The sequence below is a fragment of the Cervus canadensis genome, chromosome 33 (genome assembly GCF_019320065.1).
Source record: "Cervus canadensis isolate Bull #8, Minnesota chromosome 33, ASM1932006v1, whole genome shotgun sequence".
Lineage (NCBI taxonomy): Eukaryota > Metazoa > Chordata > Mammalia > Artiodactyla > Cervidae > Cervus > Cervus canadensis.
This window is the reverse complement of record NC_057418.1, coordinates 35,259,818-35,275,704: the sequence shown is the minus strand read 5'-3', so window position 1 is coordinate 35,275,704 and position 15,887 is coordinate 35,259,818. Positions and strand designations below refer to the sequence as shown.

General features: G+C 41.1%; 1 protein-coding gene across 1 annotated transcript in view; it reads left to right on the top strand.

Annotated features, from left to right (window-relative positions):
• Positions 1 to 7,543: 7,543 nt before the first annotated feature.
• The window catches only part of PDE10A (phosphodiesterase 10A), a 337,901-nt gene continuing 329,557 nt past the window's right edge, over positions 7,544 to 15,887 (top strand). The window contains exon 1 of the mRNA XM_043456798.1: positions 7,544 to 8,001. The gene's annotated coding sequence lies outside the window, so the exon portion shown is untranslated. The remainder of the gene's footprint in view (positions 8,002 to 15,887) is intronic.

Below are 15,887 nucleotides of genomic sequence, written 5' to 3'. Positions count from 1 at the left end.
GGCTTCCCTGCCACTCACCAGCTGTGGGACCTTGGACTAGTCAGTAAATCTGTATGAACTCAGTGGTCTCACCTTTGCAATGAGAGTGATCATGCTTCCATTAGAAGACTGCGTAAGAAGACACCTGTGAAACATCAAGTGGGACGTGGGAGTGTAAGTTTCAGCCGGCAGCCTTCCTCGCTCTAGGAGGTAGGGTCTCACTCCTTTATTCTTCTGGATGCACCCAGTGCAATGCTTAGCACACATACTGCATGCATTCAGTCAACAAATATTTATTAAAAGCCTACTAGCTGACATAATGGAAAAAGCATGGGTGAGGAAATCAGCAAATCTGGTCCAAGCCACTGAATAGCCAGCCACGTGACCTGGGAAATCCCAAGAGCTTGCCCAGGCTTCAGTTTTCTCATCTGTAAAGTGGGTTATTAGAAATGAATAATGTTTGTTTGAAGAGGAGGGGAGGGATGCAGAAAGAGAATAAGATAGAGGAGAATGGAAGAAAACAGTGCCAAGGTTGAAATAACTGCTTTGAACTCTGAGTCCAGAAAACACAACAACCACATGATCTTCTTATCTACTATGTGACCAAGGAGTAAAAGCGATCATCCATATAAAACTGCATTTCTAAGTTAAGTTTTGCCTTTGGAAATGAAGGAAAGGAAAATGAGAGTTCATCTTTTCTGAAGGGAGTGGCAGAACAGAGCCAACAAGTGCCCTTGGGTATTCCAGAGTCAGCATCCAGGACAAGAGAAAAGGATGGATGCAGCTGACCAGGCTCATCTCAGGCCTTGGCTTGGAGAAGCACCTGGCATAGAGCAAGTGCTCACAAATGCCAATTATGAAGGAAGTAATAATAATTAGATATCAGTTATTATTAGTATCATTAGTGTTCCTGCATACTGGCTGGGGTACACAAACACTATTATTCTGCTGTTTAAGTAAATACACACAAAGAAGTGGAACATACATTGTCCTGTAAGTTTCCCCTTTATGTAGGCAATAAGGCTCCTCCTGGAAATGAAGTTTGATTTAGAAGAAGCTTAGAACTTGACAGCAAAGAATTGGATGAAAGATGGTTACCAAAACGCAAAGAAATAAGTTACAATTTTGTAAAGTGAGTAGCAGATCTAGTGAAGTAATCAGAAGCAGAAGAATGGTGATAAACATCTGGGGCGAAAACATAATAATCAAGTTTTTTTTTTCTTCTTTAATGCTCTAGTTAGCTGAGCAGGCAATTTCATGTTTAGGAAAAAATAGCTGGAAATGAGTTGTCAGTAACCCCCGATGCATGGAGATGCATTGTTGTTCGGCTGCTCAGCCGTATCCAGCTCTTTGCAAGCCCCTGGGCTGTAGTCTACCAGGCTCCTCTGCCCATAGGATTTCACAAGCAAGAATCCTGCAGTGGGGTGCCATGGAGACGCATGTGTGCAGTGTTTCAGCGGCTACAGTGAGGGCCCAGGGACCTGCTGGGGGATTGGCCAGCCTTCAGATTAATCTTAACTCTAGGCTTTGAGACAGTGTAGGAAGATGAAATTAAATCCCAGTTTCACTCCAATCACACGAAAGATGAAAAACCTCTGCAACAGGGCTCTCTTGCTGTAATAACTGTACATGAGAAGAGAAGATTGTGAGATACCTTACACGTCTTCACTCTTTCGAAAAAGAATCATTTCCGAGAAGTATCATGGGATTAAACTCGGTACATTTTATTCTAGAATCAAATTATTCTAGGATTTGCACTTTATGTGCAAAATTATAGCTGTAATGTTCAGTACATTGCTTTTAACCAATATATGCAATTAAGTACAAAATAATTCTACAAGGATGAAGTAGACGTGAAATAAAAATAATACCACTTAGGAGACAATTTTAGAACTCACTTTTCAGCCCACTGCAAGTATAGTTTAATCTGACTCTTTGCCACCCCATGGACCATAGCCCGCCAGGTTCCTCTGTCCATGGCATTCTCCAGGCAAGAATACTGGAGTGGGTAGTCATTCCCTTCTCCAGGAGATCTTCCCAACCCAGGGGTCGAACGCAGGTCTCCTGCATTGCAGGTGGATTCTTTTCTGTCTGAGCCACCAGGGAAGCCCATAGTTGAATCAAAGTGAGCAACTACAGAGGAGGGAAAAGGAAGGTGCCACAGGGAGGCTTGGAGGGCTGGATGATCTGGCGGCTCTGTAATCCACTTTGGATCGGATTTTTCACGTTTTCAATGAGAAGACAGAACTTGTTGATCTTTAGGAAAAGGCCTGTTGGGTGTTGTATTTCATGATCTATCCTATAGGTAAAGAAGAGATTATCATTAGTTGGAAATTGGGCTCAGAAACCTATAAACAAGGTTATTCATGTGGTCTGCTCTCCATATTCTTTCCTTCATATTGTTTGTGTCTTTGGAGCAAATTTCTTGGGTGGAAGGAGACAAGCTAGGGGAGAGAGGGTCCATCCTTTCCCGGAGCCTTGAGAGAAAAGCAGAGCTCCATGTCCTGGGGGACACAGAGTTGGGATTTGGCTCCCAGAGCGGGCAGGTCCCGGCTTCCCCATCCGTCCCATGGTGGCGGTTCCTTGGACCCTGGGAAAACCAGCCTCCTGTGTCCCCGTGGAGAGGGGAAGCTGCAGAAAGACCGCTGTTGGAAACGTGCCCCAGGCACGTGGGTGCCCACCCAGGTTTCTGCTGCTTCCCCGGGCGTGGTCAGACCCGCTGAAGCCGCGTCCTGAGTCCTGTGCTGGGGGGGCGATGGCTGGACTGGCCGTGACCCCAGGGCGCGGGTCGTGCCCCTGGGCCGGGGCTGAGGGCTGCCGTTTGCCTCTTCGATGCTCTGTGTCCCCTCTCTCCCGTCTCTTCTTCCACAAACCCCCTCCACCCCGGTTCCTTCCCCTTACTGCCTTTCGAAACATGAAACCCTATCGTTCCCTGGTTTAAATCACTGTTTATCAGCCATTCTTCCAAATTACTAGGTGAAGAACAGCTTTGAAGCTTATTTGATAATGAAGACTAGACACCCTGCTTTTTGTGCTGTATTTTAAGGAAAAGAGTGATTCTAATAGCAGTGTTTCTGAGTGATGGTAGAATGACATTTAGAGAGAGAAGTCTGCTGACAAAGGCTTGTTTAAACACAGGGAGCTTTTTCTTCAGATGCCCAGCTATGGGATCACTTCAAAGACCTTATTTCCCCAGGGCGACTGTTTATTTTATGAGTCTTATAAGTAAGTGTAATTAAGTACTTTAAAGTTGATAACTTGTAATTATTATTTTATAATATGGTCAGAGTCAGGACCCTATTAGCATGAACTAATAATTGCTACTAAGTGATCTCATTAAGAGTGCTGTTTTTCATGAGGATGCCGGCCACTTTTAGCGAAGCCCAGAAAGATTCAGACTTGACTTTCCTGCTATCCCCAGATCCGTGTCAGGTCAACGCCTCCTGATTTCCTGTGAACAGAGGACACAAGTACCTCTTCAGAGAAGTTCAATAGAAAAAGAAAAATATTTTTAGGAATTCGTTTCTGCTTTGCCCTATCCTCAACGGAGTCACCTCCAGAAGGGAGGGTGGGGGAGGTGGGGAGTGGCTGTCTCTCTCTGCTTGTTGTTTAATATCTAAGATAGATGCAGAACATTTCCAAGACATGGATTTGGACTTTTTTCCTAACACTCCTAACTTATGGATAAACAGTAAAACCGAAACCACACTAGTATTTGCAATGAGATTTTTTCTTTCCCACAGAGGGATATTTATTTTTTAATTTTAACTTTGAAAAAAGTGAAAGTGTTAGTTGCTCGGTGCTGTCTTGACTCTCTGTGTCCGCATGGACTGTAGCCTGCCAGGCTCCTCTGTCCATGGGATTTCCCAAGCAAGAATACTGGAGTGGGTTGCCACTTTCTCCTCCAGGGGCTCTTCCCAACCCAGGGATCGAACCCCAGTCTCTCCCACTGCAGGCACGTTCTCTCCTGTCTGAGCCACCAGGGAAGCCCCAATTTAAACTTTATTGCAATATAATTGACAGGTAAATTTGTAAAATATTTCTAGTATACATCATGATGACTTCATATTAAAATTATCTGTAAGAAAACAAAGAGAATTTTTTTAAAGCTTACTGATCATGGATACGTACTGTTTTATTGAAAAAACACAGCACAGCTCCAGCATCCTTTACTCACTTAGAAACAGAAATACCAACACTGACTATCATATGCCCGCTGCTCTCAGAGACCAAAGGCGCTGGCAGCCACGGCTCTCTGCCACAGTGCAGCTGTGTGTATAATTGACATCACTTTCAAACTTTTTTTTCCCCTCTTAAAGCTGATTCTCATTAATAATGGCGCTAAGGAAACAAGCCTTATAAGATGGCTGTGAACGGCAGTTGCCTCTTGTACTCATCACAAACTGCCCAATACTTTTGTTTGAACACGGTTAGCCTTTATAGGACTTCAGATACTGTTCAAATATTCAAAGAACTAACCATGTCTGTCTATATAAACTCTATTTTACTGCTTGGGGTTTTTGTTCAATTTTAAACACAAACATTATTGAAATAAAAACCTACTTTTTGTAATATTTCTATATCATATTCAAGATACAGGCCCCCTGTGAGAAGCTTATTTATTGTGTCCCAGAAATTCTAATTATAGATTGATTAAATGATTTGCAGTAAGGTAGATGTTCAGATGGGAGTGACATATTTCTTTTCTTGACTCCAAAAGGGCGACCAGCTAAGTGTTTTACATGTTTTATCTAATTAATTCCTAAAACAACACAATGAATAAGATCTCCTTGTTACTGCCATTCTGAAGGTGGGGAAACTGAAGCTTTAGGAGGTTAAGGGACTTGTCCAAGTTCACACTGTAAGTGAAATAGAGTTGCAGCTTTCTGAATCTAAAATCCATGTGCTTAGCCACCAAAAATAATAAAAAAAAGATACACACACATACGTATATAAAGTATGTTTTGGTTGTCCATACCTAGAAGAACAGTTATGTTAGAATTTAAATATATATATTAAAAAAAAAAACTACCCTTAAAGTAGCTTTCTCCAATAGCACATGGGTTAGTATTAGCATCAGGAGTAGTAAGTCTTCGTTGCTCTGTATGAGGATTTGTTCTAGTTCGTTCTCTGGGGAGATGTTTCTAATCTGTGCTTCAAAAACATTGGAGGTTCAGTTCTACCATCACTTATGCTATCTTCCTGGCAGTAGGTTACAATGTGATGAAGGTCTAGTGCCTTCGGCAGCCTTGCTTTGTACATTAAATTATGTATCTCACTAGTTGCACATGTGCTAAATCATGAAAATGAAGCAAATGATTGTAGAAGAATTATTGTCTGTGTTTTCTTATTTCTAGTCAATTGCAACTATGTTATATCAATATGGAAAGCATGTATAGTCATTAGTATTTCTGCTCTTCTAAGTACAGCAGCATTGTAAACTCTCAGGAATACTTTACTATTGTGAATTAGATGAGATTCTGCCACTGAAAGGAAGTTATCCAAAACTTTAATAAGTCCTTAATTAATTATTGAAATTCATTTAAATTTAAGCAAATTAGCATCATATGTGCGCGATCACTTGTGTCTGACTCTCTGAGACCCTATGGACTGTAACCCACCAGGTTCCTCTGTCCATGGGAGGGGCTTGCCATTTCCTTCTCCAAATTAGCATCTATGGTGGGGAAAAAAGGAAAACTAAACACTAAGATTAAAATTGTGATTATCCTTTAAGAAATAAAACCTGTGAGTTCTTACATTTTTATTTAAAACAAAAACAAAAGTGTATACTTGGCTTAGGTAAAGAAAAGCTGTTCATGGGAGTCTTCCATGTGTGAAATAAAGTTCCTCCTTTAGAATTTGTCTGATGAGACACCATTAGGTGCCCTTTCTATTGAGAGTTTGGTCCGCCCACCTTGTAGAGGTTAAGCTACCTGAATAGAGTCCAAAGGTAGACCCTGCCAGTTTACCTATCCAAGACCATGTGAAGTGCATTCCTTCAACCTAACCTACAAACTCCCTGGGAATGAATGTCTTAAGTACATTATTTGACTTGTTAAAGATGCAATGGGCTTCCCTGGTGATTCAGTGATAATGAATCCACCTACAAAGCAGGAGATGTGGGTTTGATCCCTGGGTCAGGAAGATCCCCTTGAGAAGGAAATGGCAACCTACTCTAGTATTTTTGCCTGGATAATCCCATAGACAGAGGAGCCTGTCTGGCTACAGTCCATGGGGTCACAAAAAGAGTCAAACATAACTTAGCGACTAAACAATAAAGATGCAAGACAATATAACATTGATACTACATATGTTTCTAACAACTCTGACTTGTCTTGGTTACCTAAAATTCAAGTAATATAGTTTCATATATTGTTCACAGAAACATTTCATTGATAATCAGCTTAAAGACTATTCATATTTCTCTCATATTATAACAATAGGTCTTTTTTTAGTAAAATGATTTACATATTGAGAGTTATTACATGTGGATACATACATACATTTAATATATATAAGAAATGAATGGAAATTTCCTAAACTGATACAATTTTGGTAACTTTCCCACAAAAATAAAAGAAAATCATCAGAGGATATATAACTCTAGGTAATGTAGTTCATATTTCAAATAGCATCTCTTCCAAGGTTATTTCCTTACAGATACTGGCAGCAGAAATGATATGCTCGGAGTCCCTTAGTGTTCTAACCTGAAGGAATGAGCACTTGAGAATTTTTAGTACTCCTGACAAGTTGATGTATTAATTAAGACTCTTTGAAGGTATAGATGACAGAACCAGTTATCTTGATTACCCATGGCTGTGTAACAAAAGACCCCACATCCTGGCACTTTAAAGGGGCACATGCTTCCTGTCTCTGGGTTCCTGTGGGTGAGGCGCTGGGGTGCAGCTCTGCAGGGTCCTCTGGCTCTAGGCCTCTCACAATCTCTCCTGCCCTTCCTTCACTCCCCGGGAACACTGCCAGGCTGGCCTCTCCACCCCTTCTGCTGCATTCCATCCATCAGAGCAAGTCACTCTTGAGGGGAAGGGGCAACACAGGTGTGACCCTCCCCCCCGGAGGCAGAAGCCACTGGAGTCGCCATGAAAGCACTTGCCACACTGCTTCTGGAAAGCATAAAAGCAGGAAAGGTGAATGTATTAAGGAGACTCAGGGCCCCTCATGAAACGTGGGCTTGAATACAGCACTGCCATCCCCGCGTGAACAGTCGGGGAAGAGTGGTCTCCTGTGAGCGAGCACCCAGGGCTCTGTGCACAGAAATGGCACCCACAAATCATGGCTGCGCATCTGCCCGCTTCCCCCAGGGAGGCGCTCTCGGCTGTGTGACACTTGAAAGAAGTCAGCCCAGAGCCTCAGCAACAACTGTGAACTAAAGCTCAAATTTGCGCCTCAGACAGGAGGCGAAAGATGGCGTCTGAAAAGGAACCAAAGGCAGCCGTAAGCTGTAACCCGAAACTTTCCAGGGCCGACCGGAAGCTGAAGGCTAAGTGCTTCCGGTCCATCCCCTCTGTCCGCCATGGCCCAGGGGTGGACGTGGACGTGGGGCCTCCCAAGGCCACCCCCAACCCCTCGGAGCTCCCCGCACCGTCTCCACTGGCCTTGTTTCCCTCAACTGCAGTCTTCCGAATCCTTGAAAATTCCTCAGGACTCCAGTCCTTTCTTGCTTTTCACTTGCCCGTTTTGACCACTTCAATTTCAGGACTTAAATTTGGATAATTCCTCCTAATCATTCCAATGCGCTTGTGGTCTCTACACGAACTGCAGCTCTCATCCTCCACCGCCTCAGTCAGCGTCTCCCTTCACGGAAAAAAAGCGTGTTCCGCGGCTTCCAACTCTGCAGTGCCCACACGTCTCCCGCCCACCCGGGCCTTCCTTCTGTCAAGTCGACTCCCTCTTCAGATGGCTCCCGCAGAAGCCTGTCAGTCAGGGAGGACCAGGAAGCCAGACTCCAGCAACCCCGCGTCTCACATACTCCCCCTAAACACCATCCAGAAAACTTCAGGAAATGTGAGTAGCTGATGAATGCTAAGGAAAGAGTAAGTCTCAGTGTTTGAGCTGGAAACGTGAGGCATTTCTGAATCAACAGGTGGTGTTTCTCTTTGCCCATTTAGTGTCAGAGAAGGTAAATACTACAAAGCATTCATTTGAAGGGGAAATGTTTCTCATACACCAATAAAATTGTAAAGAAACTAGATTTGAGAGGGGATCAGAATTAGTTTGTAAGTGTGCCAGTAGGAAAGTAAATAAAAAATGCCTTCAACTGGGAATATTTGAGGTCCGTTTAATATTTTAGGAGCTTTTAGTTGCCTATTTTGGATTTGTTGTTTCTTAATGACTCTATAATTCAATAATTTTTTCACTGAAAGAAATAGCCCATGGATGATGATGATGATGGTGATATGGTTGATAAAGATTGTGGTGATAAGGATCATGGTAGGTGGTGGTGAGGTGATAATGATGAGATGGTGGTGCTGGTGGTGATAACGGTGATGAGGGTGGTGGTGTTTGATGATGGTAACAATGATAGCTACGTCTTAGCTGAGCACTTTGTATGTGCCAAATTTAGTTGTCATGTGTATTACCTCTAATGTGCATTAACTCACTTGATTCTCATAGCAGCTTTACCAGAGTGATACTATTATTATCCTCACTTTACCTATGAGGAAGCTGGGGGAGAGGGGGCTAGTCACTTGCTCAAAGCACACAGTGGTAAGGGCACACATTAGAAGTCCTAACCTGCAGGCTTTGCATTGAGCTACACTCCGTTGCCGGCTCTAGTGGTAAAGAACCTGCCTGCCAATGTGGGAGATGTGTGAGAGAGATGCTGGTTTGATCCCTGGATGGGGAAGATCCCCTGGAGTAGGAAATAGAAACCCACTCCTGTATTCTTGCCTGGAGAATCCCATGAACAGAGGAGCCTTGTGGGCTACAGTCCATGGGGTCTCAAAGAGTCGGACACGACTGAGCGACTGAGCGCTCACACACTTCTGCCTCTCCAGCTGGTCCCTCAGGATAATGTAATTCTATTTCCCAATTATGGTGCCTCTTCACAGGCAGGTCAAACCACGCACACATACACCCTTCCCGAAAGTGAAGTGGGCACTCAGATTTCAACATTGGACTTCTTGAACCTCTGTGCACTGTGTACTCCTCTACATCTCTTTTCTGCTGTGAGATTTGCTCCTTTCCAGATAACTGCCCCTCATCTCTGCCTTTGTAGAACTGTTGGTAGTAGTTACTGTGAACAGTCTGCTACTACGACCCACGTATTTAACTACTTCCTTTGGCACAGACAAGAAAACATAAGTATTTCTATCATGTCCTTGACTTTGAAACAACAGTGGTGGTGTTAGCAGAACCAGAGACTCTGAAGTTCATTGGAAGAAAAATATTTGAAAGGGGGAAAAAAAATACAACCCTTAGAGTTCCAGAGTACACATTCATGCTACGATGTTAGGAACCACATGACAAAGGAGGCGTACAGAACCCAAACCACTTTCCTCAAGTCTTAGTTAGTTTAGCACTTAATATTTTCCAGTGGTTTGTGTATCCATTTTCAGGGCAAGAGCCATCTCAACACTTCTGTGTTCCAAGTACCTAACCAGTGTAAATAATAAAAGTAGAACTGACAATTAAATGCTAGTGGGACTTTTTGAAGCAAAAGATTCATATTTAAGAAGGAGGGCCTCGAGTATTTTCTGGGGGTGTCTGGCATTTCTTTTGCTCATTTTCTATTGGGTTTTTTATGTGTTCCGTAACAGATTTGCAGTTTTTTAATATTCGGGGTATTTGTTCTTTCCTATTTATATTTATATTCATAAGTATCTTCTTGCTGTTGTGAGTTGTTTCATTTGAATTATTTATTATTCCTTTTGATGAACAGAATTTTTTAATTTTAAAGTTCTCACTTCTGTAACCATTATTTTTATGATTTGTTCTTACAGGTCCTAAAGGTATACTATCCCAAATTTTCTTCTAAGCATTTTAAAGTTGTCTTTTTATGTTAAGGGCTTTTCCCTATCTGAACTGATTTTTGTATGTGGCATAAGTCAGGGGGGCTAATTTTATTAATTGTGAAAGGTCAGTGGTACACGCACTTACAAGGACCTTCATGTCATATTTCTGATATTAAAGGAAATGGCAAGAAAGGACATAGGGAAAAATTGTAAACCAGTCTCTTCTATGAATACATAAGCAATAATTCTTTAAAGAATAACATGTTGGACTGACAGAATTAAAAAAAAATTAAGACCAAGTTCTATGGACATTTGTACATGGTTCAGCTGACAAATGTTGATGTAATCTACCATATTCTTTAGTGAAGGAGAAAAACTCGGTGATCATCATAATGGATATGAGAAAGTATTCAGTAAATTTTATTTACTGTTTATGGAAAAAAAAACTTTGAAAAGTGTAATTTTTAACAACCACTTCACAAGCAGTCATGATCATACCTTAGTTCTTATGCATAGTTATTTTCAACATATTAACTATTTTAAATACTGTCCTAAAATCAAGTTGAAATATCAGAAATGTGGCTTTCTGGCCCTGTGTGACTTTGTTTCCTGTATGGATTGCACTGTTGAACTGTGTGATTGCTTTGCTTTGAGAGGATGCTTGTTATCCTGTGTGCTTTAGGGATGTTACTGAGTGTAAGTTTGAGTTTTGAACATAACTGTCCAGGCCTATCAATTTTCTTCTAGCAAATGGTCTTTTTTCAGTCACGTGCACACTGTGAGCTTACATTTTCCTCATGACTTCACTTGCCTGGGAGCTCAAACATATTTGATCCTATAGCCACTTTCTTTGAAAGTAAAGCAGAGCAGATAATTTGATGTTGTGGGCCCCAACTCTAATTTAATGGTCTTGAATTTACTTCCTGTGGTCTCAGTTTCTCCTCTATTAATTTACCATGGCCTGTTTTACTGGGTCTGCTTTAAAACTCATGTTTATAAAACAGCATTTAGAGAATAAATCTGAGGCGAGTCACCTAACTAGTATCCTCACCCTGTTCTTGTCCTTCTCTCAACCAGACATTTAATATCTAGATTATTTCTTTTTTTTGCTTCCCTGGTGGCTCAGTCAGTAAAGAATCTGCTTGTAATGGGGGAGACCTGGATTTGATCCCTGGATTGGGAAGATCCCCTGGAGATTCCTTTTGTGCTTATGATTTTCTGCCTTGATTTTCGGTGTTTCCCGGCCTTCTAAACAAACTGAAAAATACTTGAGTGCAAGGATCAGTTCTGATATGTCTTTCTTACCCCTTGGAGCTGAGAGGCATGTACCAGTCACTAAGTTAGAAGCACTGTTTGAGTGCATGCCCCTAATCTTATGTTGGACTGTGTTGAAACAGTTGCAAAGAGATTTTCATGTAATAAACAGTAACCTCAAAGTTGTAAAAATGTTTATAAAGAACTAGAAAAAAGTAAAGATCAGTGTTGTTTTAACCAATAAGCCAAGCCTGAGTTTTAACATTATTTGACTGAATTCTCTATTGTTAATTAAACTCATTTATGGGGAAGTAGTGGTTTACTGGGAATGAAGTATGTTTTCTAATCATATCTATATCAGGCATTTATTAAGTCAAGAAAAGTATAAAAATGTTATTAGTTTTAAAAGGATATGAGTTAGCTATTCAAAACTGACAGTTTTATACTAAAGGAAGCATTTTAAGGAATTACAAATTAAAAGTGCAAAGACCTGAATTTTGTACAGTGAAAATCAATACAACTAAAGTACAACTAGAGGTGAAAAAATAACCATGGAAAAACGTCTGTGATAAACGTGATGGTCAAGGGTCAATATATACAGCACATTATACAAGTAATTAAAAATAAAGAATGTGTGTAAGGAAAATTCAAAGACGCTTTACGTGAAGAAACCATAACATGAACTTCCCCACAACTCTAAGTGCCTCTGGTGTCAAGAGATTATTCTTATTGAGCTCATCATTTGGGAAAAATTATTAAATTGATAATTAAAATTGATATAAATTGATATAAAAGATAATTAAAATGCCAATGAATTACTATTTGCATCCTGTAAAACTAGCAAAAGCTATTCTAAAATGAAACTGAATCCAGAGGAGGTTGCAAGGGAATAGTTATCCTGAAAAATTCCCAATAATATTGTAAATCAGAATAGTACTTTTAAATAAAAACATTTGTACCCTTTAGGTCAGGAATCTCACTACTAGGAACTTACCAAAAATAAGTGACTCAAAGTACCAAAATGAGAATACTGGTCCACATCCCCTTGTCCAAACTCTGGGCAGAACATGCTTCAGAATTCAGGCTTTTTTTTTTTTTTTTTTTAAAGATGTTATATGCATCTGCTGTATGTTGTGTAACACCCCAAGGATATGAAGTGACATCTTATATTGAAATACATTGATATCTGTCTGTGGAACATGTCAGCCAGATAATGACTCACAATGAATTTTGAGTATAAACTTAAGGGGAAAAAAAATAGATTTTGCTTTCAAGCTTGTAAAAAAAAACTTTAGGTTTGTGCTTTTTTTTATTTCATAAATATGTGTAAGACCTCATATCAAAAAGTTATAATTAATATCAGAACTCTTTCTGACACAAATAACATAAACTATGAAACCATTTAAAGTGAGATATCACCAAAAAATTGATAGAGTAACTTGGTGAAATACTAAGAAGACTAAAATTAAAATTAAGGAAACTATGTACCAATATGCAAAATTGCTTTTAAAATGTTTAAAAATTGGCTCAGTCTCTACTATGAGATCTTTAATTATAGTTGATGTGAAAATGCAAGCTTGCCTGTCTCATCTGTTCCAATGAGTTTGCTCTATAAGAATTGGATGAATTTGGGATGCTTTTTTCTGTAGACATTACTATTTATAAACATGGATTATGTCAGAAATTTGCAATGAATCTAGAGTCTTATATTATTTCTGCCATTTTCCTGAGAGACTGTAAAACCATTTTTTGAAAATACCCGTTTCAAATAGATTACCCTGATCTGTCCGTTTTACCCTATAGACAATATTGCATGCAAGCGTGCTGAATTGCTTCTGTCGTGTCCAACTCTTCGTCACCTTATGGACTGTAACCCACCAGGCTCCTCTGTCCATGGGATTCTCCAGGCAAGAATGTTGGAGTGGGTTGCCATATCTTCCTCCAGGGGATCTTCCCAACCCGGTGATGGAACCTGAATCTCTTAAGTCTCCTGCCTTGGCAGACAGATTCTTCATCACCAGCGCCACCTGCAAGTATTCAGTTCAGTTCAGTCTTTCAGTCGTGTCCCACTCTTTGCCATCTCATGGTCTGCAGCACACCAGGTCTCCCTGTCCATCACCAACTCCCGGAGCTCGCTCAAACTCATGTCCATCGAGTCGGTGATACCATCCAACCATCTCATCCTCTGTTGTCCCCTTTTCCTCCTGCTTTCAGTCTTTCCCAGCGTCAGGGTCTTTTCCAGTGAGTCAGTTCTTCACATCAGGTGGCCAAAGTATTGGAGTTTCAGCTTCAACATCAGTCCTTCCAATGACTATTCAAGACTGATTTCCTTTAGGATGGACTTGTTGGATAGGAGTTGCTGTCCAGGGGACTCTCAAGAGTCTTCTCCAACACCACAGTTCAAAAGCATCAATTCTTCGGCACTCAGCTTTCTTTATGGTCCAACTCTCACATCCATACATGACTACTGGAAAAACCATAGCTTTGACTCGACAGACCTTTGTCGATAAAGAAATGTCTCTGGTTTTAGTATGCTGTCTAGCTTGGTCATAGCTTTTCTTTCAAGCAGCAGTGTCTTTTAATTTCATTGCTGCAGTCACCATCTGTAGTGATTTTGGAGCCCAAGAAAATAAAGTCTGTCACTGTTTCCATTGTTTTCCCATCTATTTGCCGTGAAGTGATGGGAGCGGATGCCATGATCTTAGTTTTTTTAATGTTAAGTTTTAAGCCAGCTTTTTCACTCTCCTCTTTCACCTTTATCAAGAGGCTCTTCAGTTCGTCTTTGTTTTCTGCCATAAGGTGTCATCTGCACATCTGAGGTTATTGATATTTCTCGCAGCAGTCTTGATTCCAGCTTGTGCTTCATCCAGCCTGGAATTTCACATGATGTACTCTGCATATGTTAAATAAAGCAGAGTGACAATATACAGCCATGATGTACTCCTTTCCCAGTTTGAAACCAATTCATTGTTCCATGTCTGGTTCTAACTATTGCTTTTTGAACTACATACAGATTTCTCAGAAAATTTTTCCCATCTCTTGGAGAAATTTCCACAGTTTGTTGTGATCCACACAGTCAAAGGTTTTGGCATAGTCAATCAAGCAGAAGTAGATGTTTTTCTGGAGCTCTCTTACTTCTTCTGTGATCCAAGGGATGTTGGCAGTTTGATCTGTGGTTCCTCTGCTTTTTCTAAATACAGCTTGAACCTCTGGAAGTTCTCAGTTCCCATACTGGTGAAGCCTAGCTTGGAGAACTTTGAGCATTAGTTTGCTAGTGTGTGAAATGAGTGCAATTGTGTGGTAGTTTGAACATTCTTTGGTATTGCTTTTCTTTGGTATTGGGATGAAAACTGACCTTTTCCAGTCCTGTGAACACTGCTGAGTTGGGGAACCTGGAGGTATAGGGAAGTGATAAATCACCATCTGAAAGTCACAGTCAACTCTTTGGTTACATAAGTTCATCCTCATTTGCTTGTGTGTGCATAAATGTAGGTAATACTGCCTCTGCAATTTGTCCATGTCCTAGATGGAATGTTCATTAGAATAAAAATAAAGTTGGCCTAATCACATGGAACCTCTATTTTCTCATCTATAAATGAAGATAATGAGTAATGTTCTTGTTGAAGATAAACTAGGGAGTCAGAGCATCTCCATTTGAATCCCAGCTTTTTGCTTACTTAGCTCTGCGATTGATGCTAATTTAGTAAGTGGCCTATGCTGTGTTGTTTGTTGTGTTAAATCAGTATAATAACCTGGAGAGCCTCCGTGTGACAATGTCTACACTCCCTGCAAGAGCACACTGCTCCCACTCATGAGATCAGAAATTGAGGCTCATGCACACAGACATGTGACACAGCCACACGCAGATCTGACAACTTGGATCTCTTCTAGCTCCCCCCACTTGGCACTGCAGGCAGAGGGTTGACGTGGGGACAGCCTTGGGTGAAAATCAAAGACGAGCAAGAGCGGTGCTTTCAGAAGAGTCCTCAAAGTAGAAGGTGAGAGATGTGGTCTGGTGAGTGGTTTGGTGCTAGTGCCAACCTCTTTACGAAGCTGTGGAGTGTTAGCGGTAGAGCAGACAGGTGACAGCGCCTGGGAAGCCTGGCACCTTACTCCTGTCGTTCTGTACAACTGAAAAGACTGCAGAATAGAAGCATTTCTAAAAGTGACATATCCAGGAACATTTCCAAAACAGGTCCCCTAGAATATCATGGACGTTATTCCTAGTGCCCAGGGTAGAAATTAGCACTTTATCGGTACACAGTTACTAGAAAATGAATGAATGATTCACTCACCTTAGTAATAATGAATGACAGCTAGGACACAGGCTCATCACTGGGTTCCAAAATAGCTCACAGGCAACTGTTTTCCTCGATAAAAAGGTAAGGTGACATCAGAGCAGGCATTAATTGAACACATCTTGGCTAGTGTTGGACACTCAGTGTATGTTATCTGATTTATTCTCAGTTAATCCAAGCAGGCAGTGCTGAGTCTCGGTTTTCTGTCTGTGAACTAGGATGGGAAGCCTGCACTTCCACCATGCTTCATGGTATGTGTGTTGGGATCTGGGATGGCACAGAGAGGAGAGACAAAGCGTTGCTGGAAGCAGGATGTATAGGAGCCAGCTGTCCACACAGGGGGCCCTGTTCAGGGAACAGTCTGGCTGAACCGATTGCAGGCCAG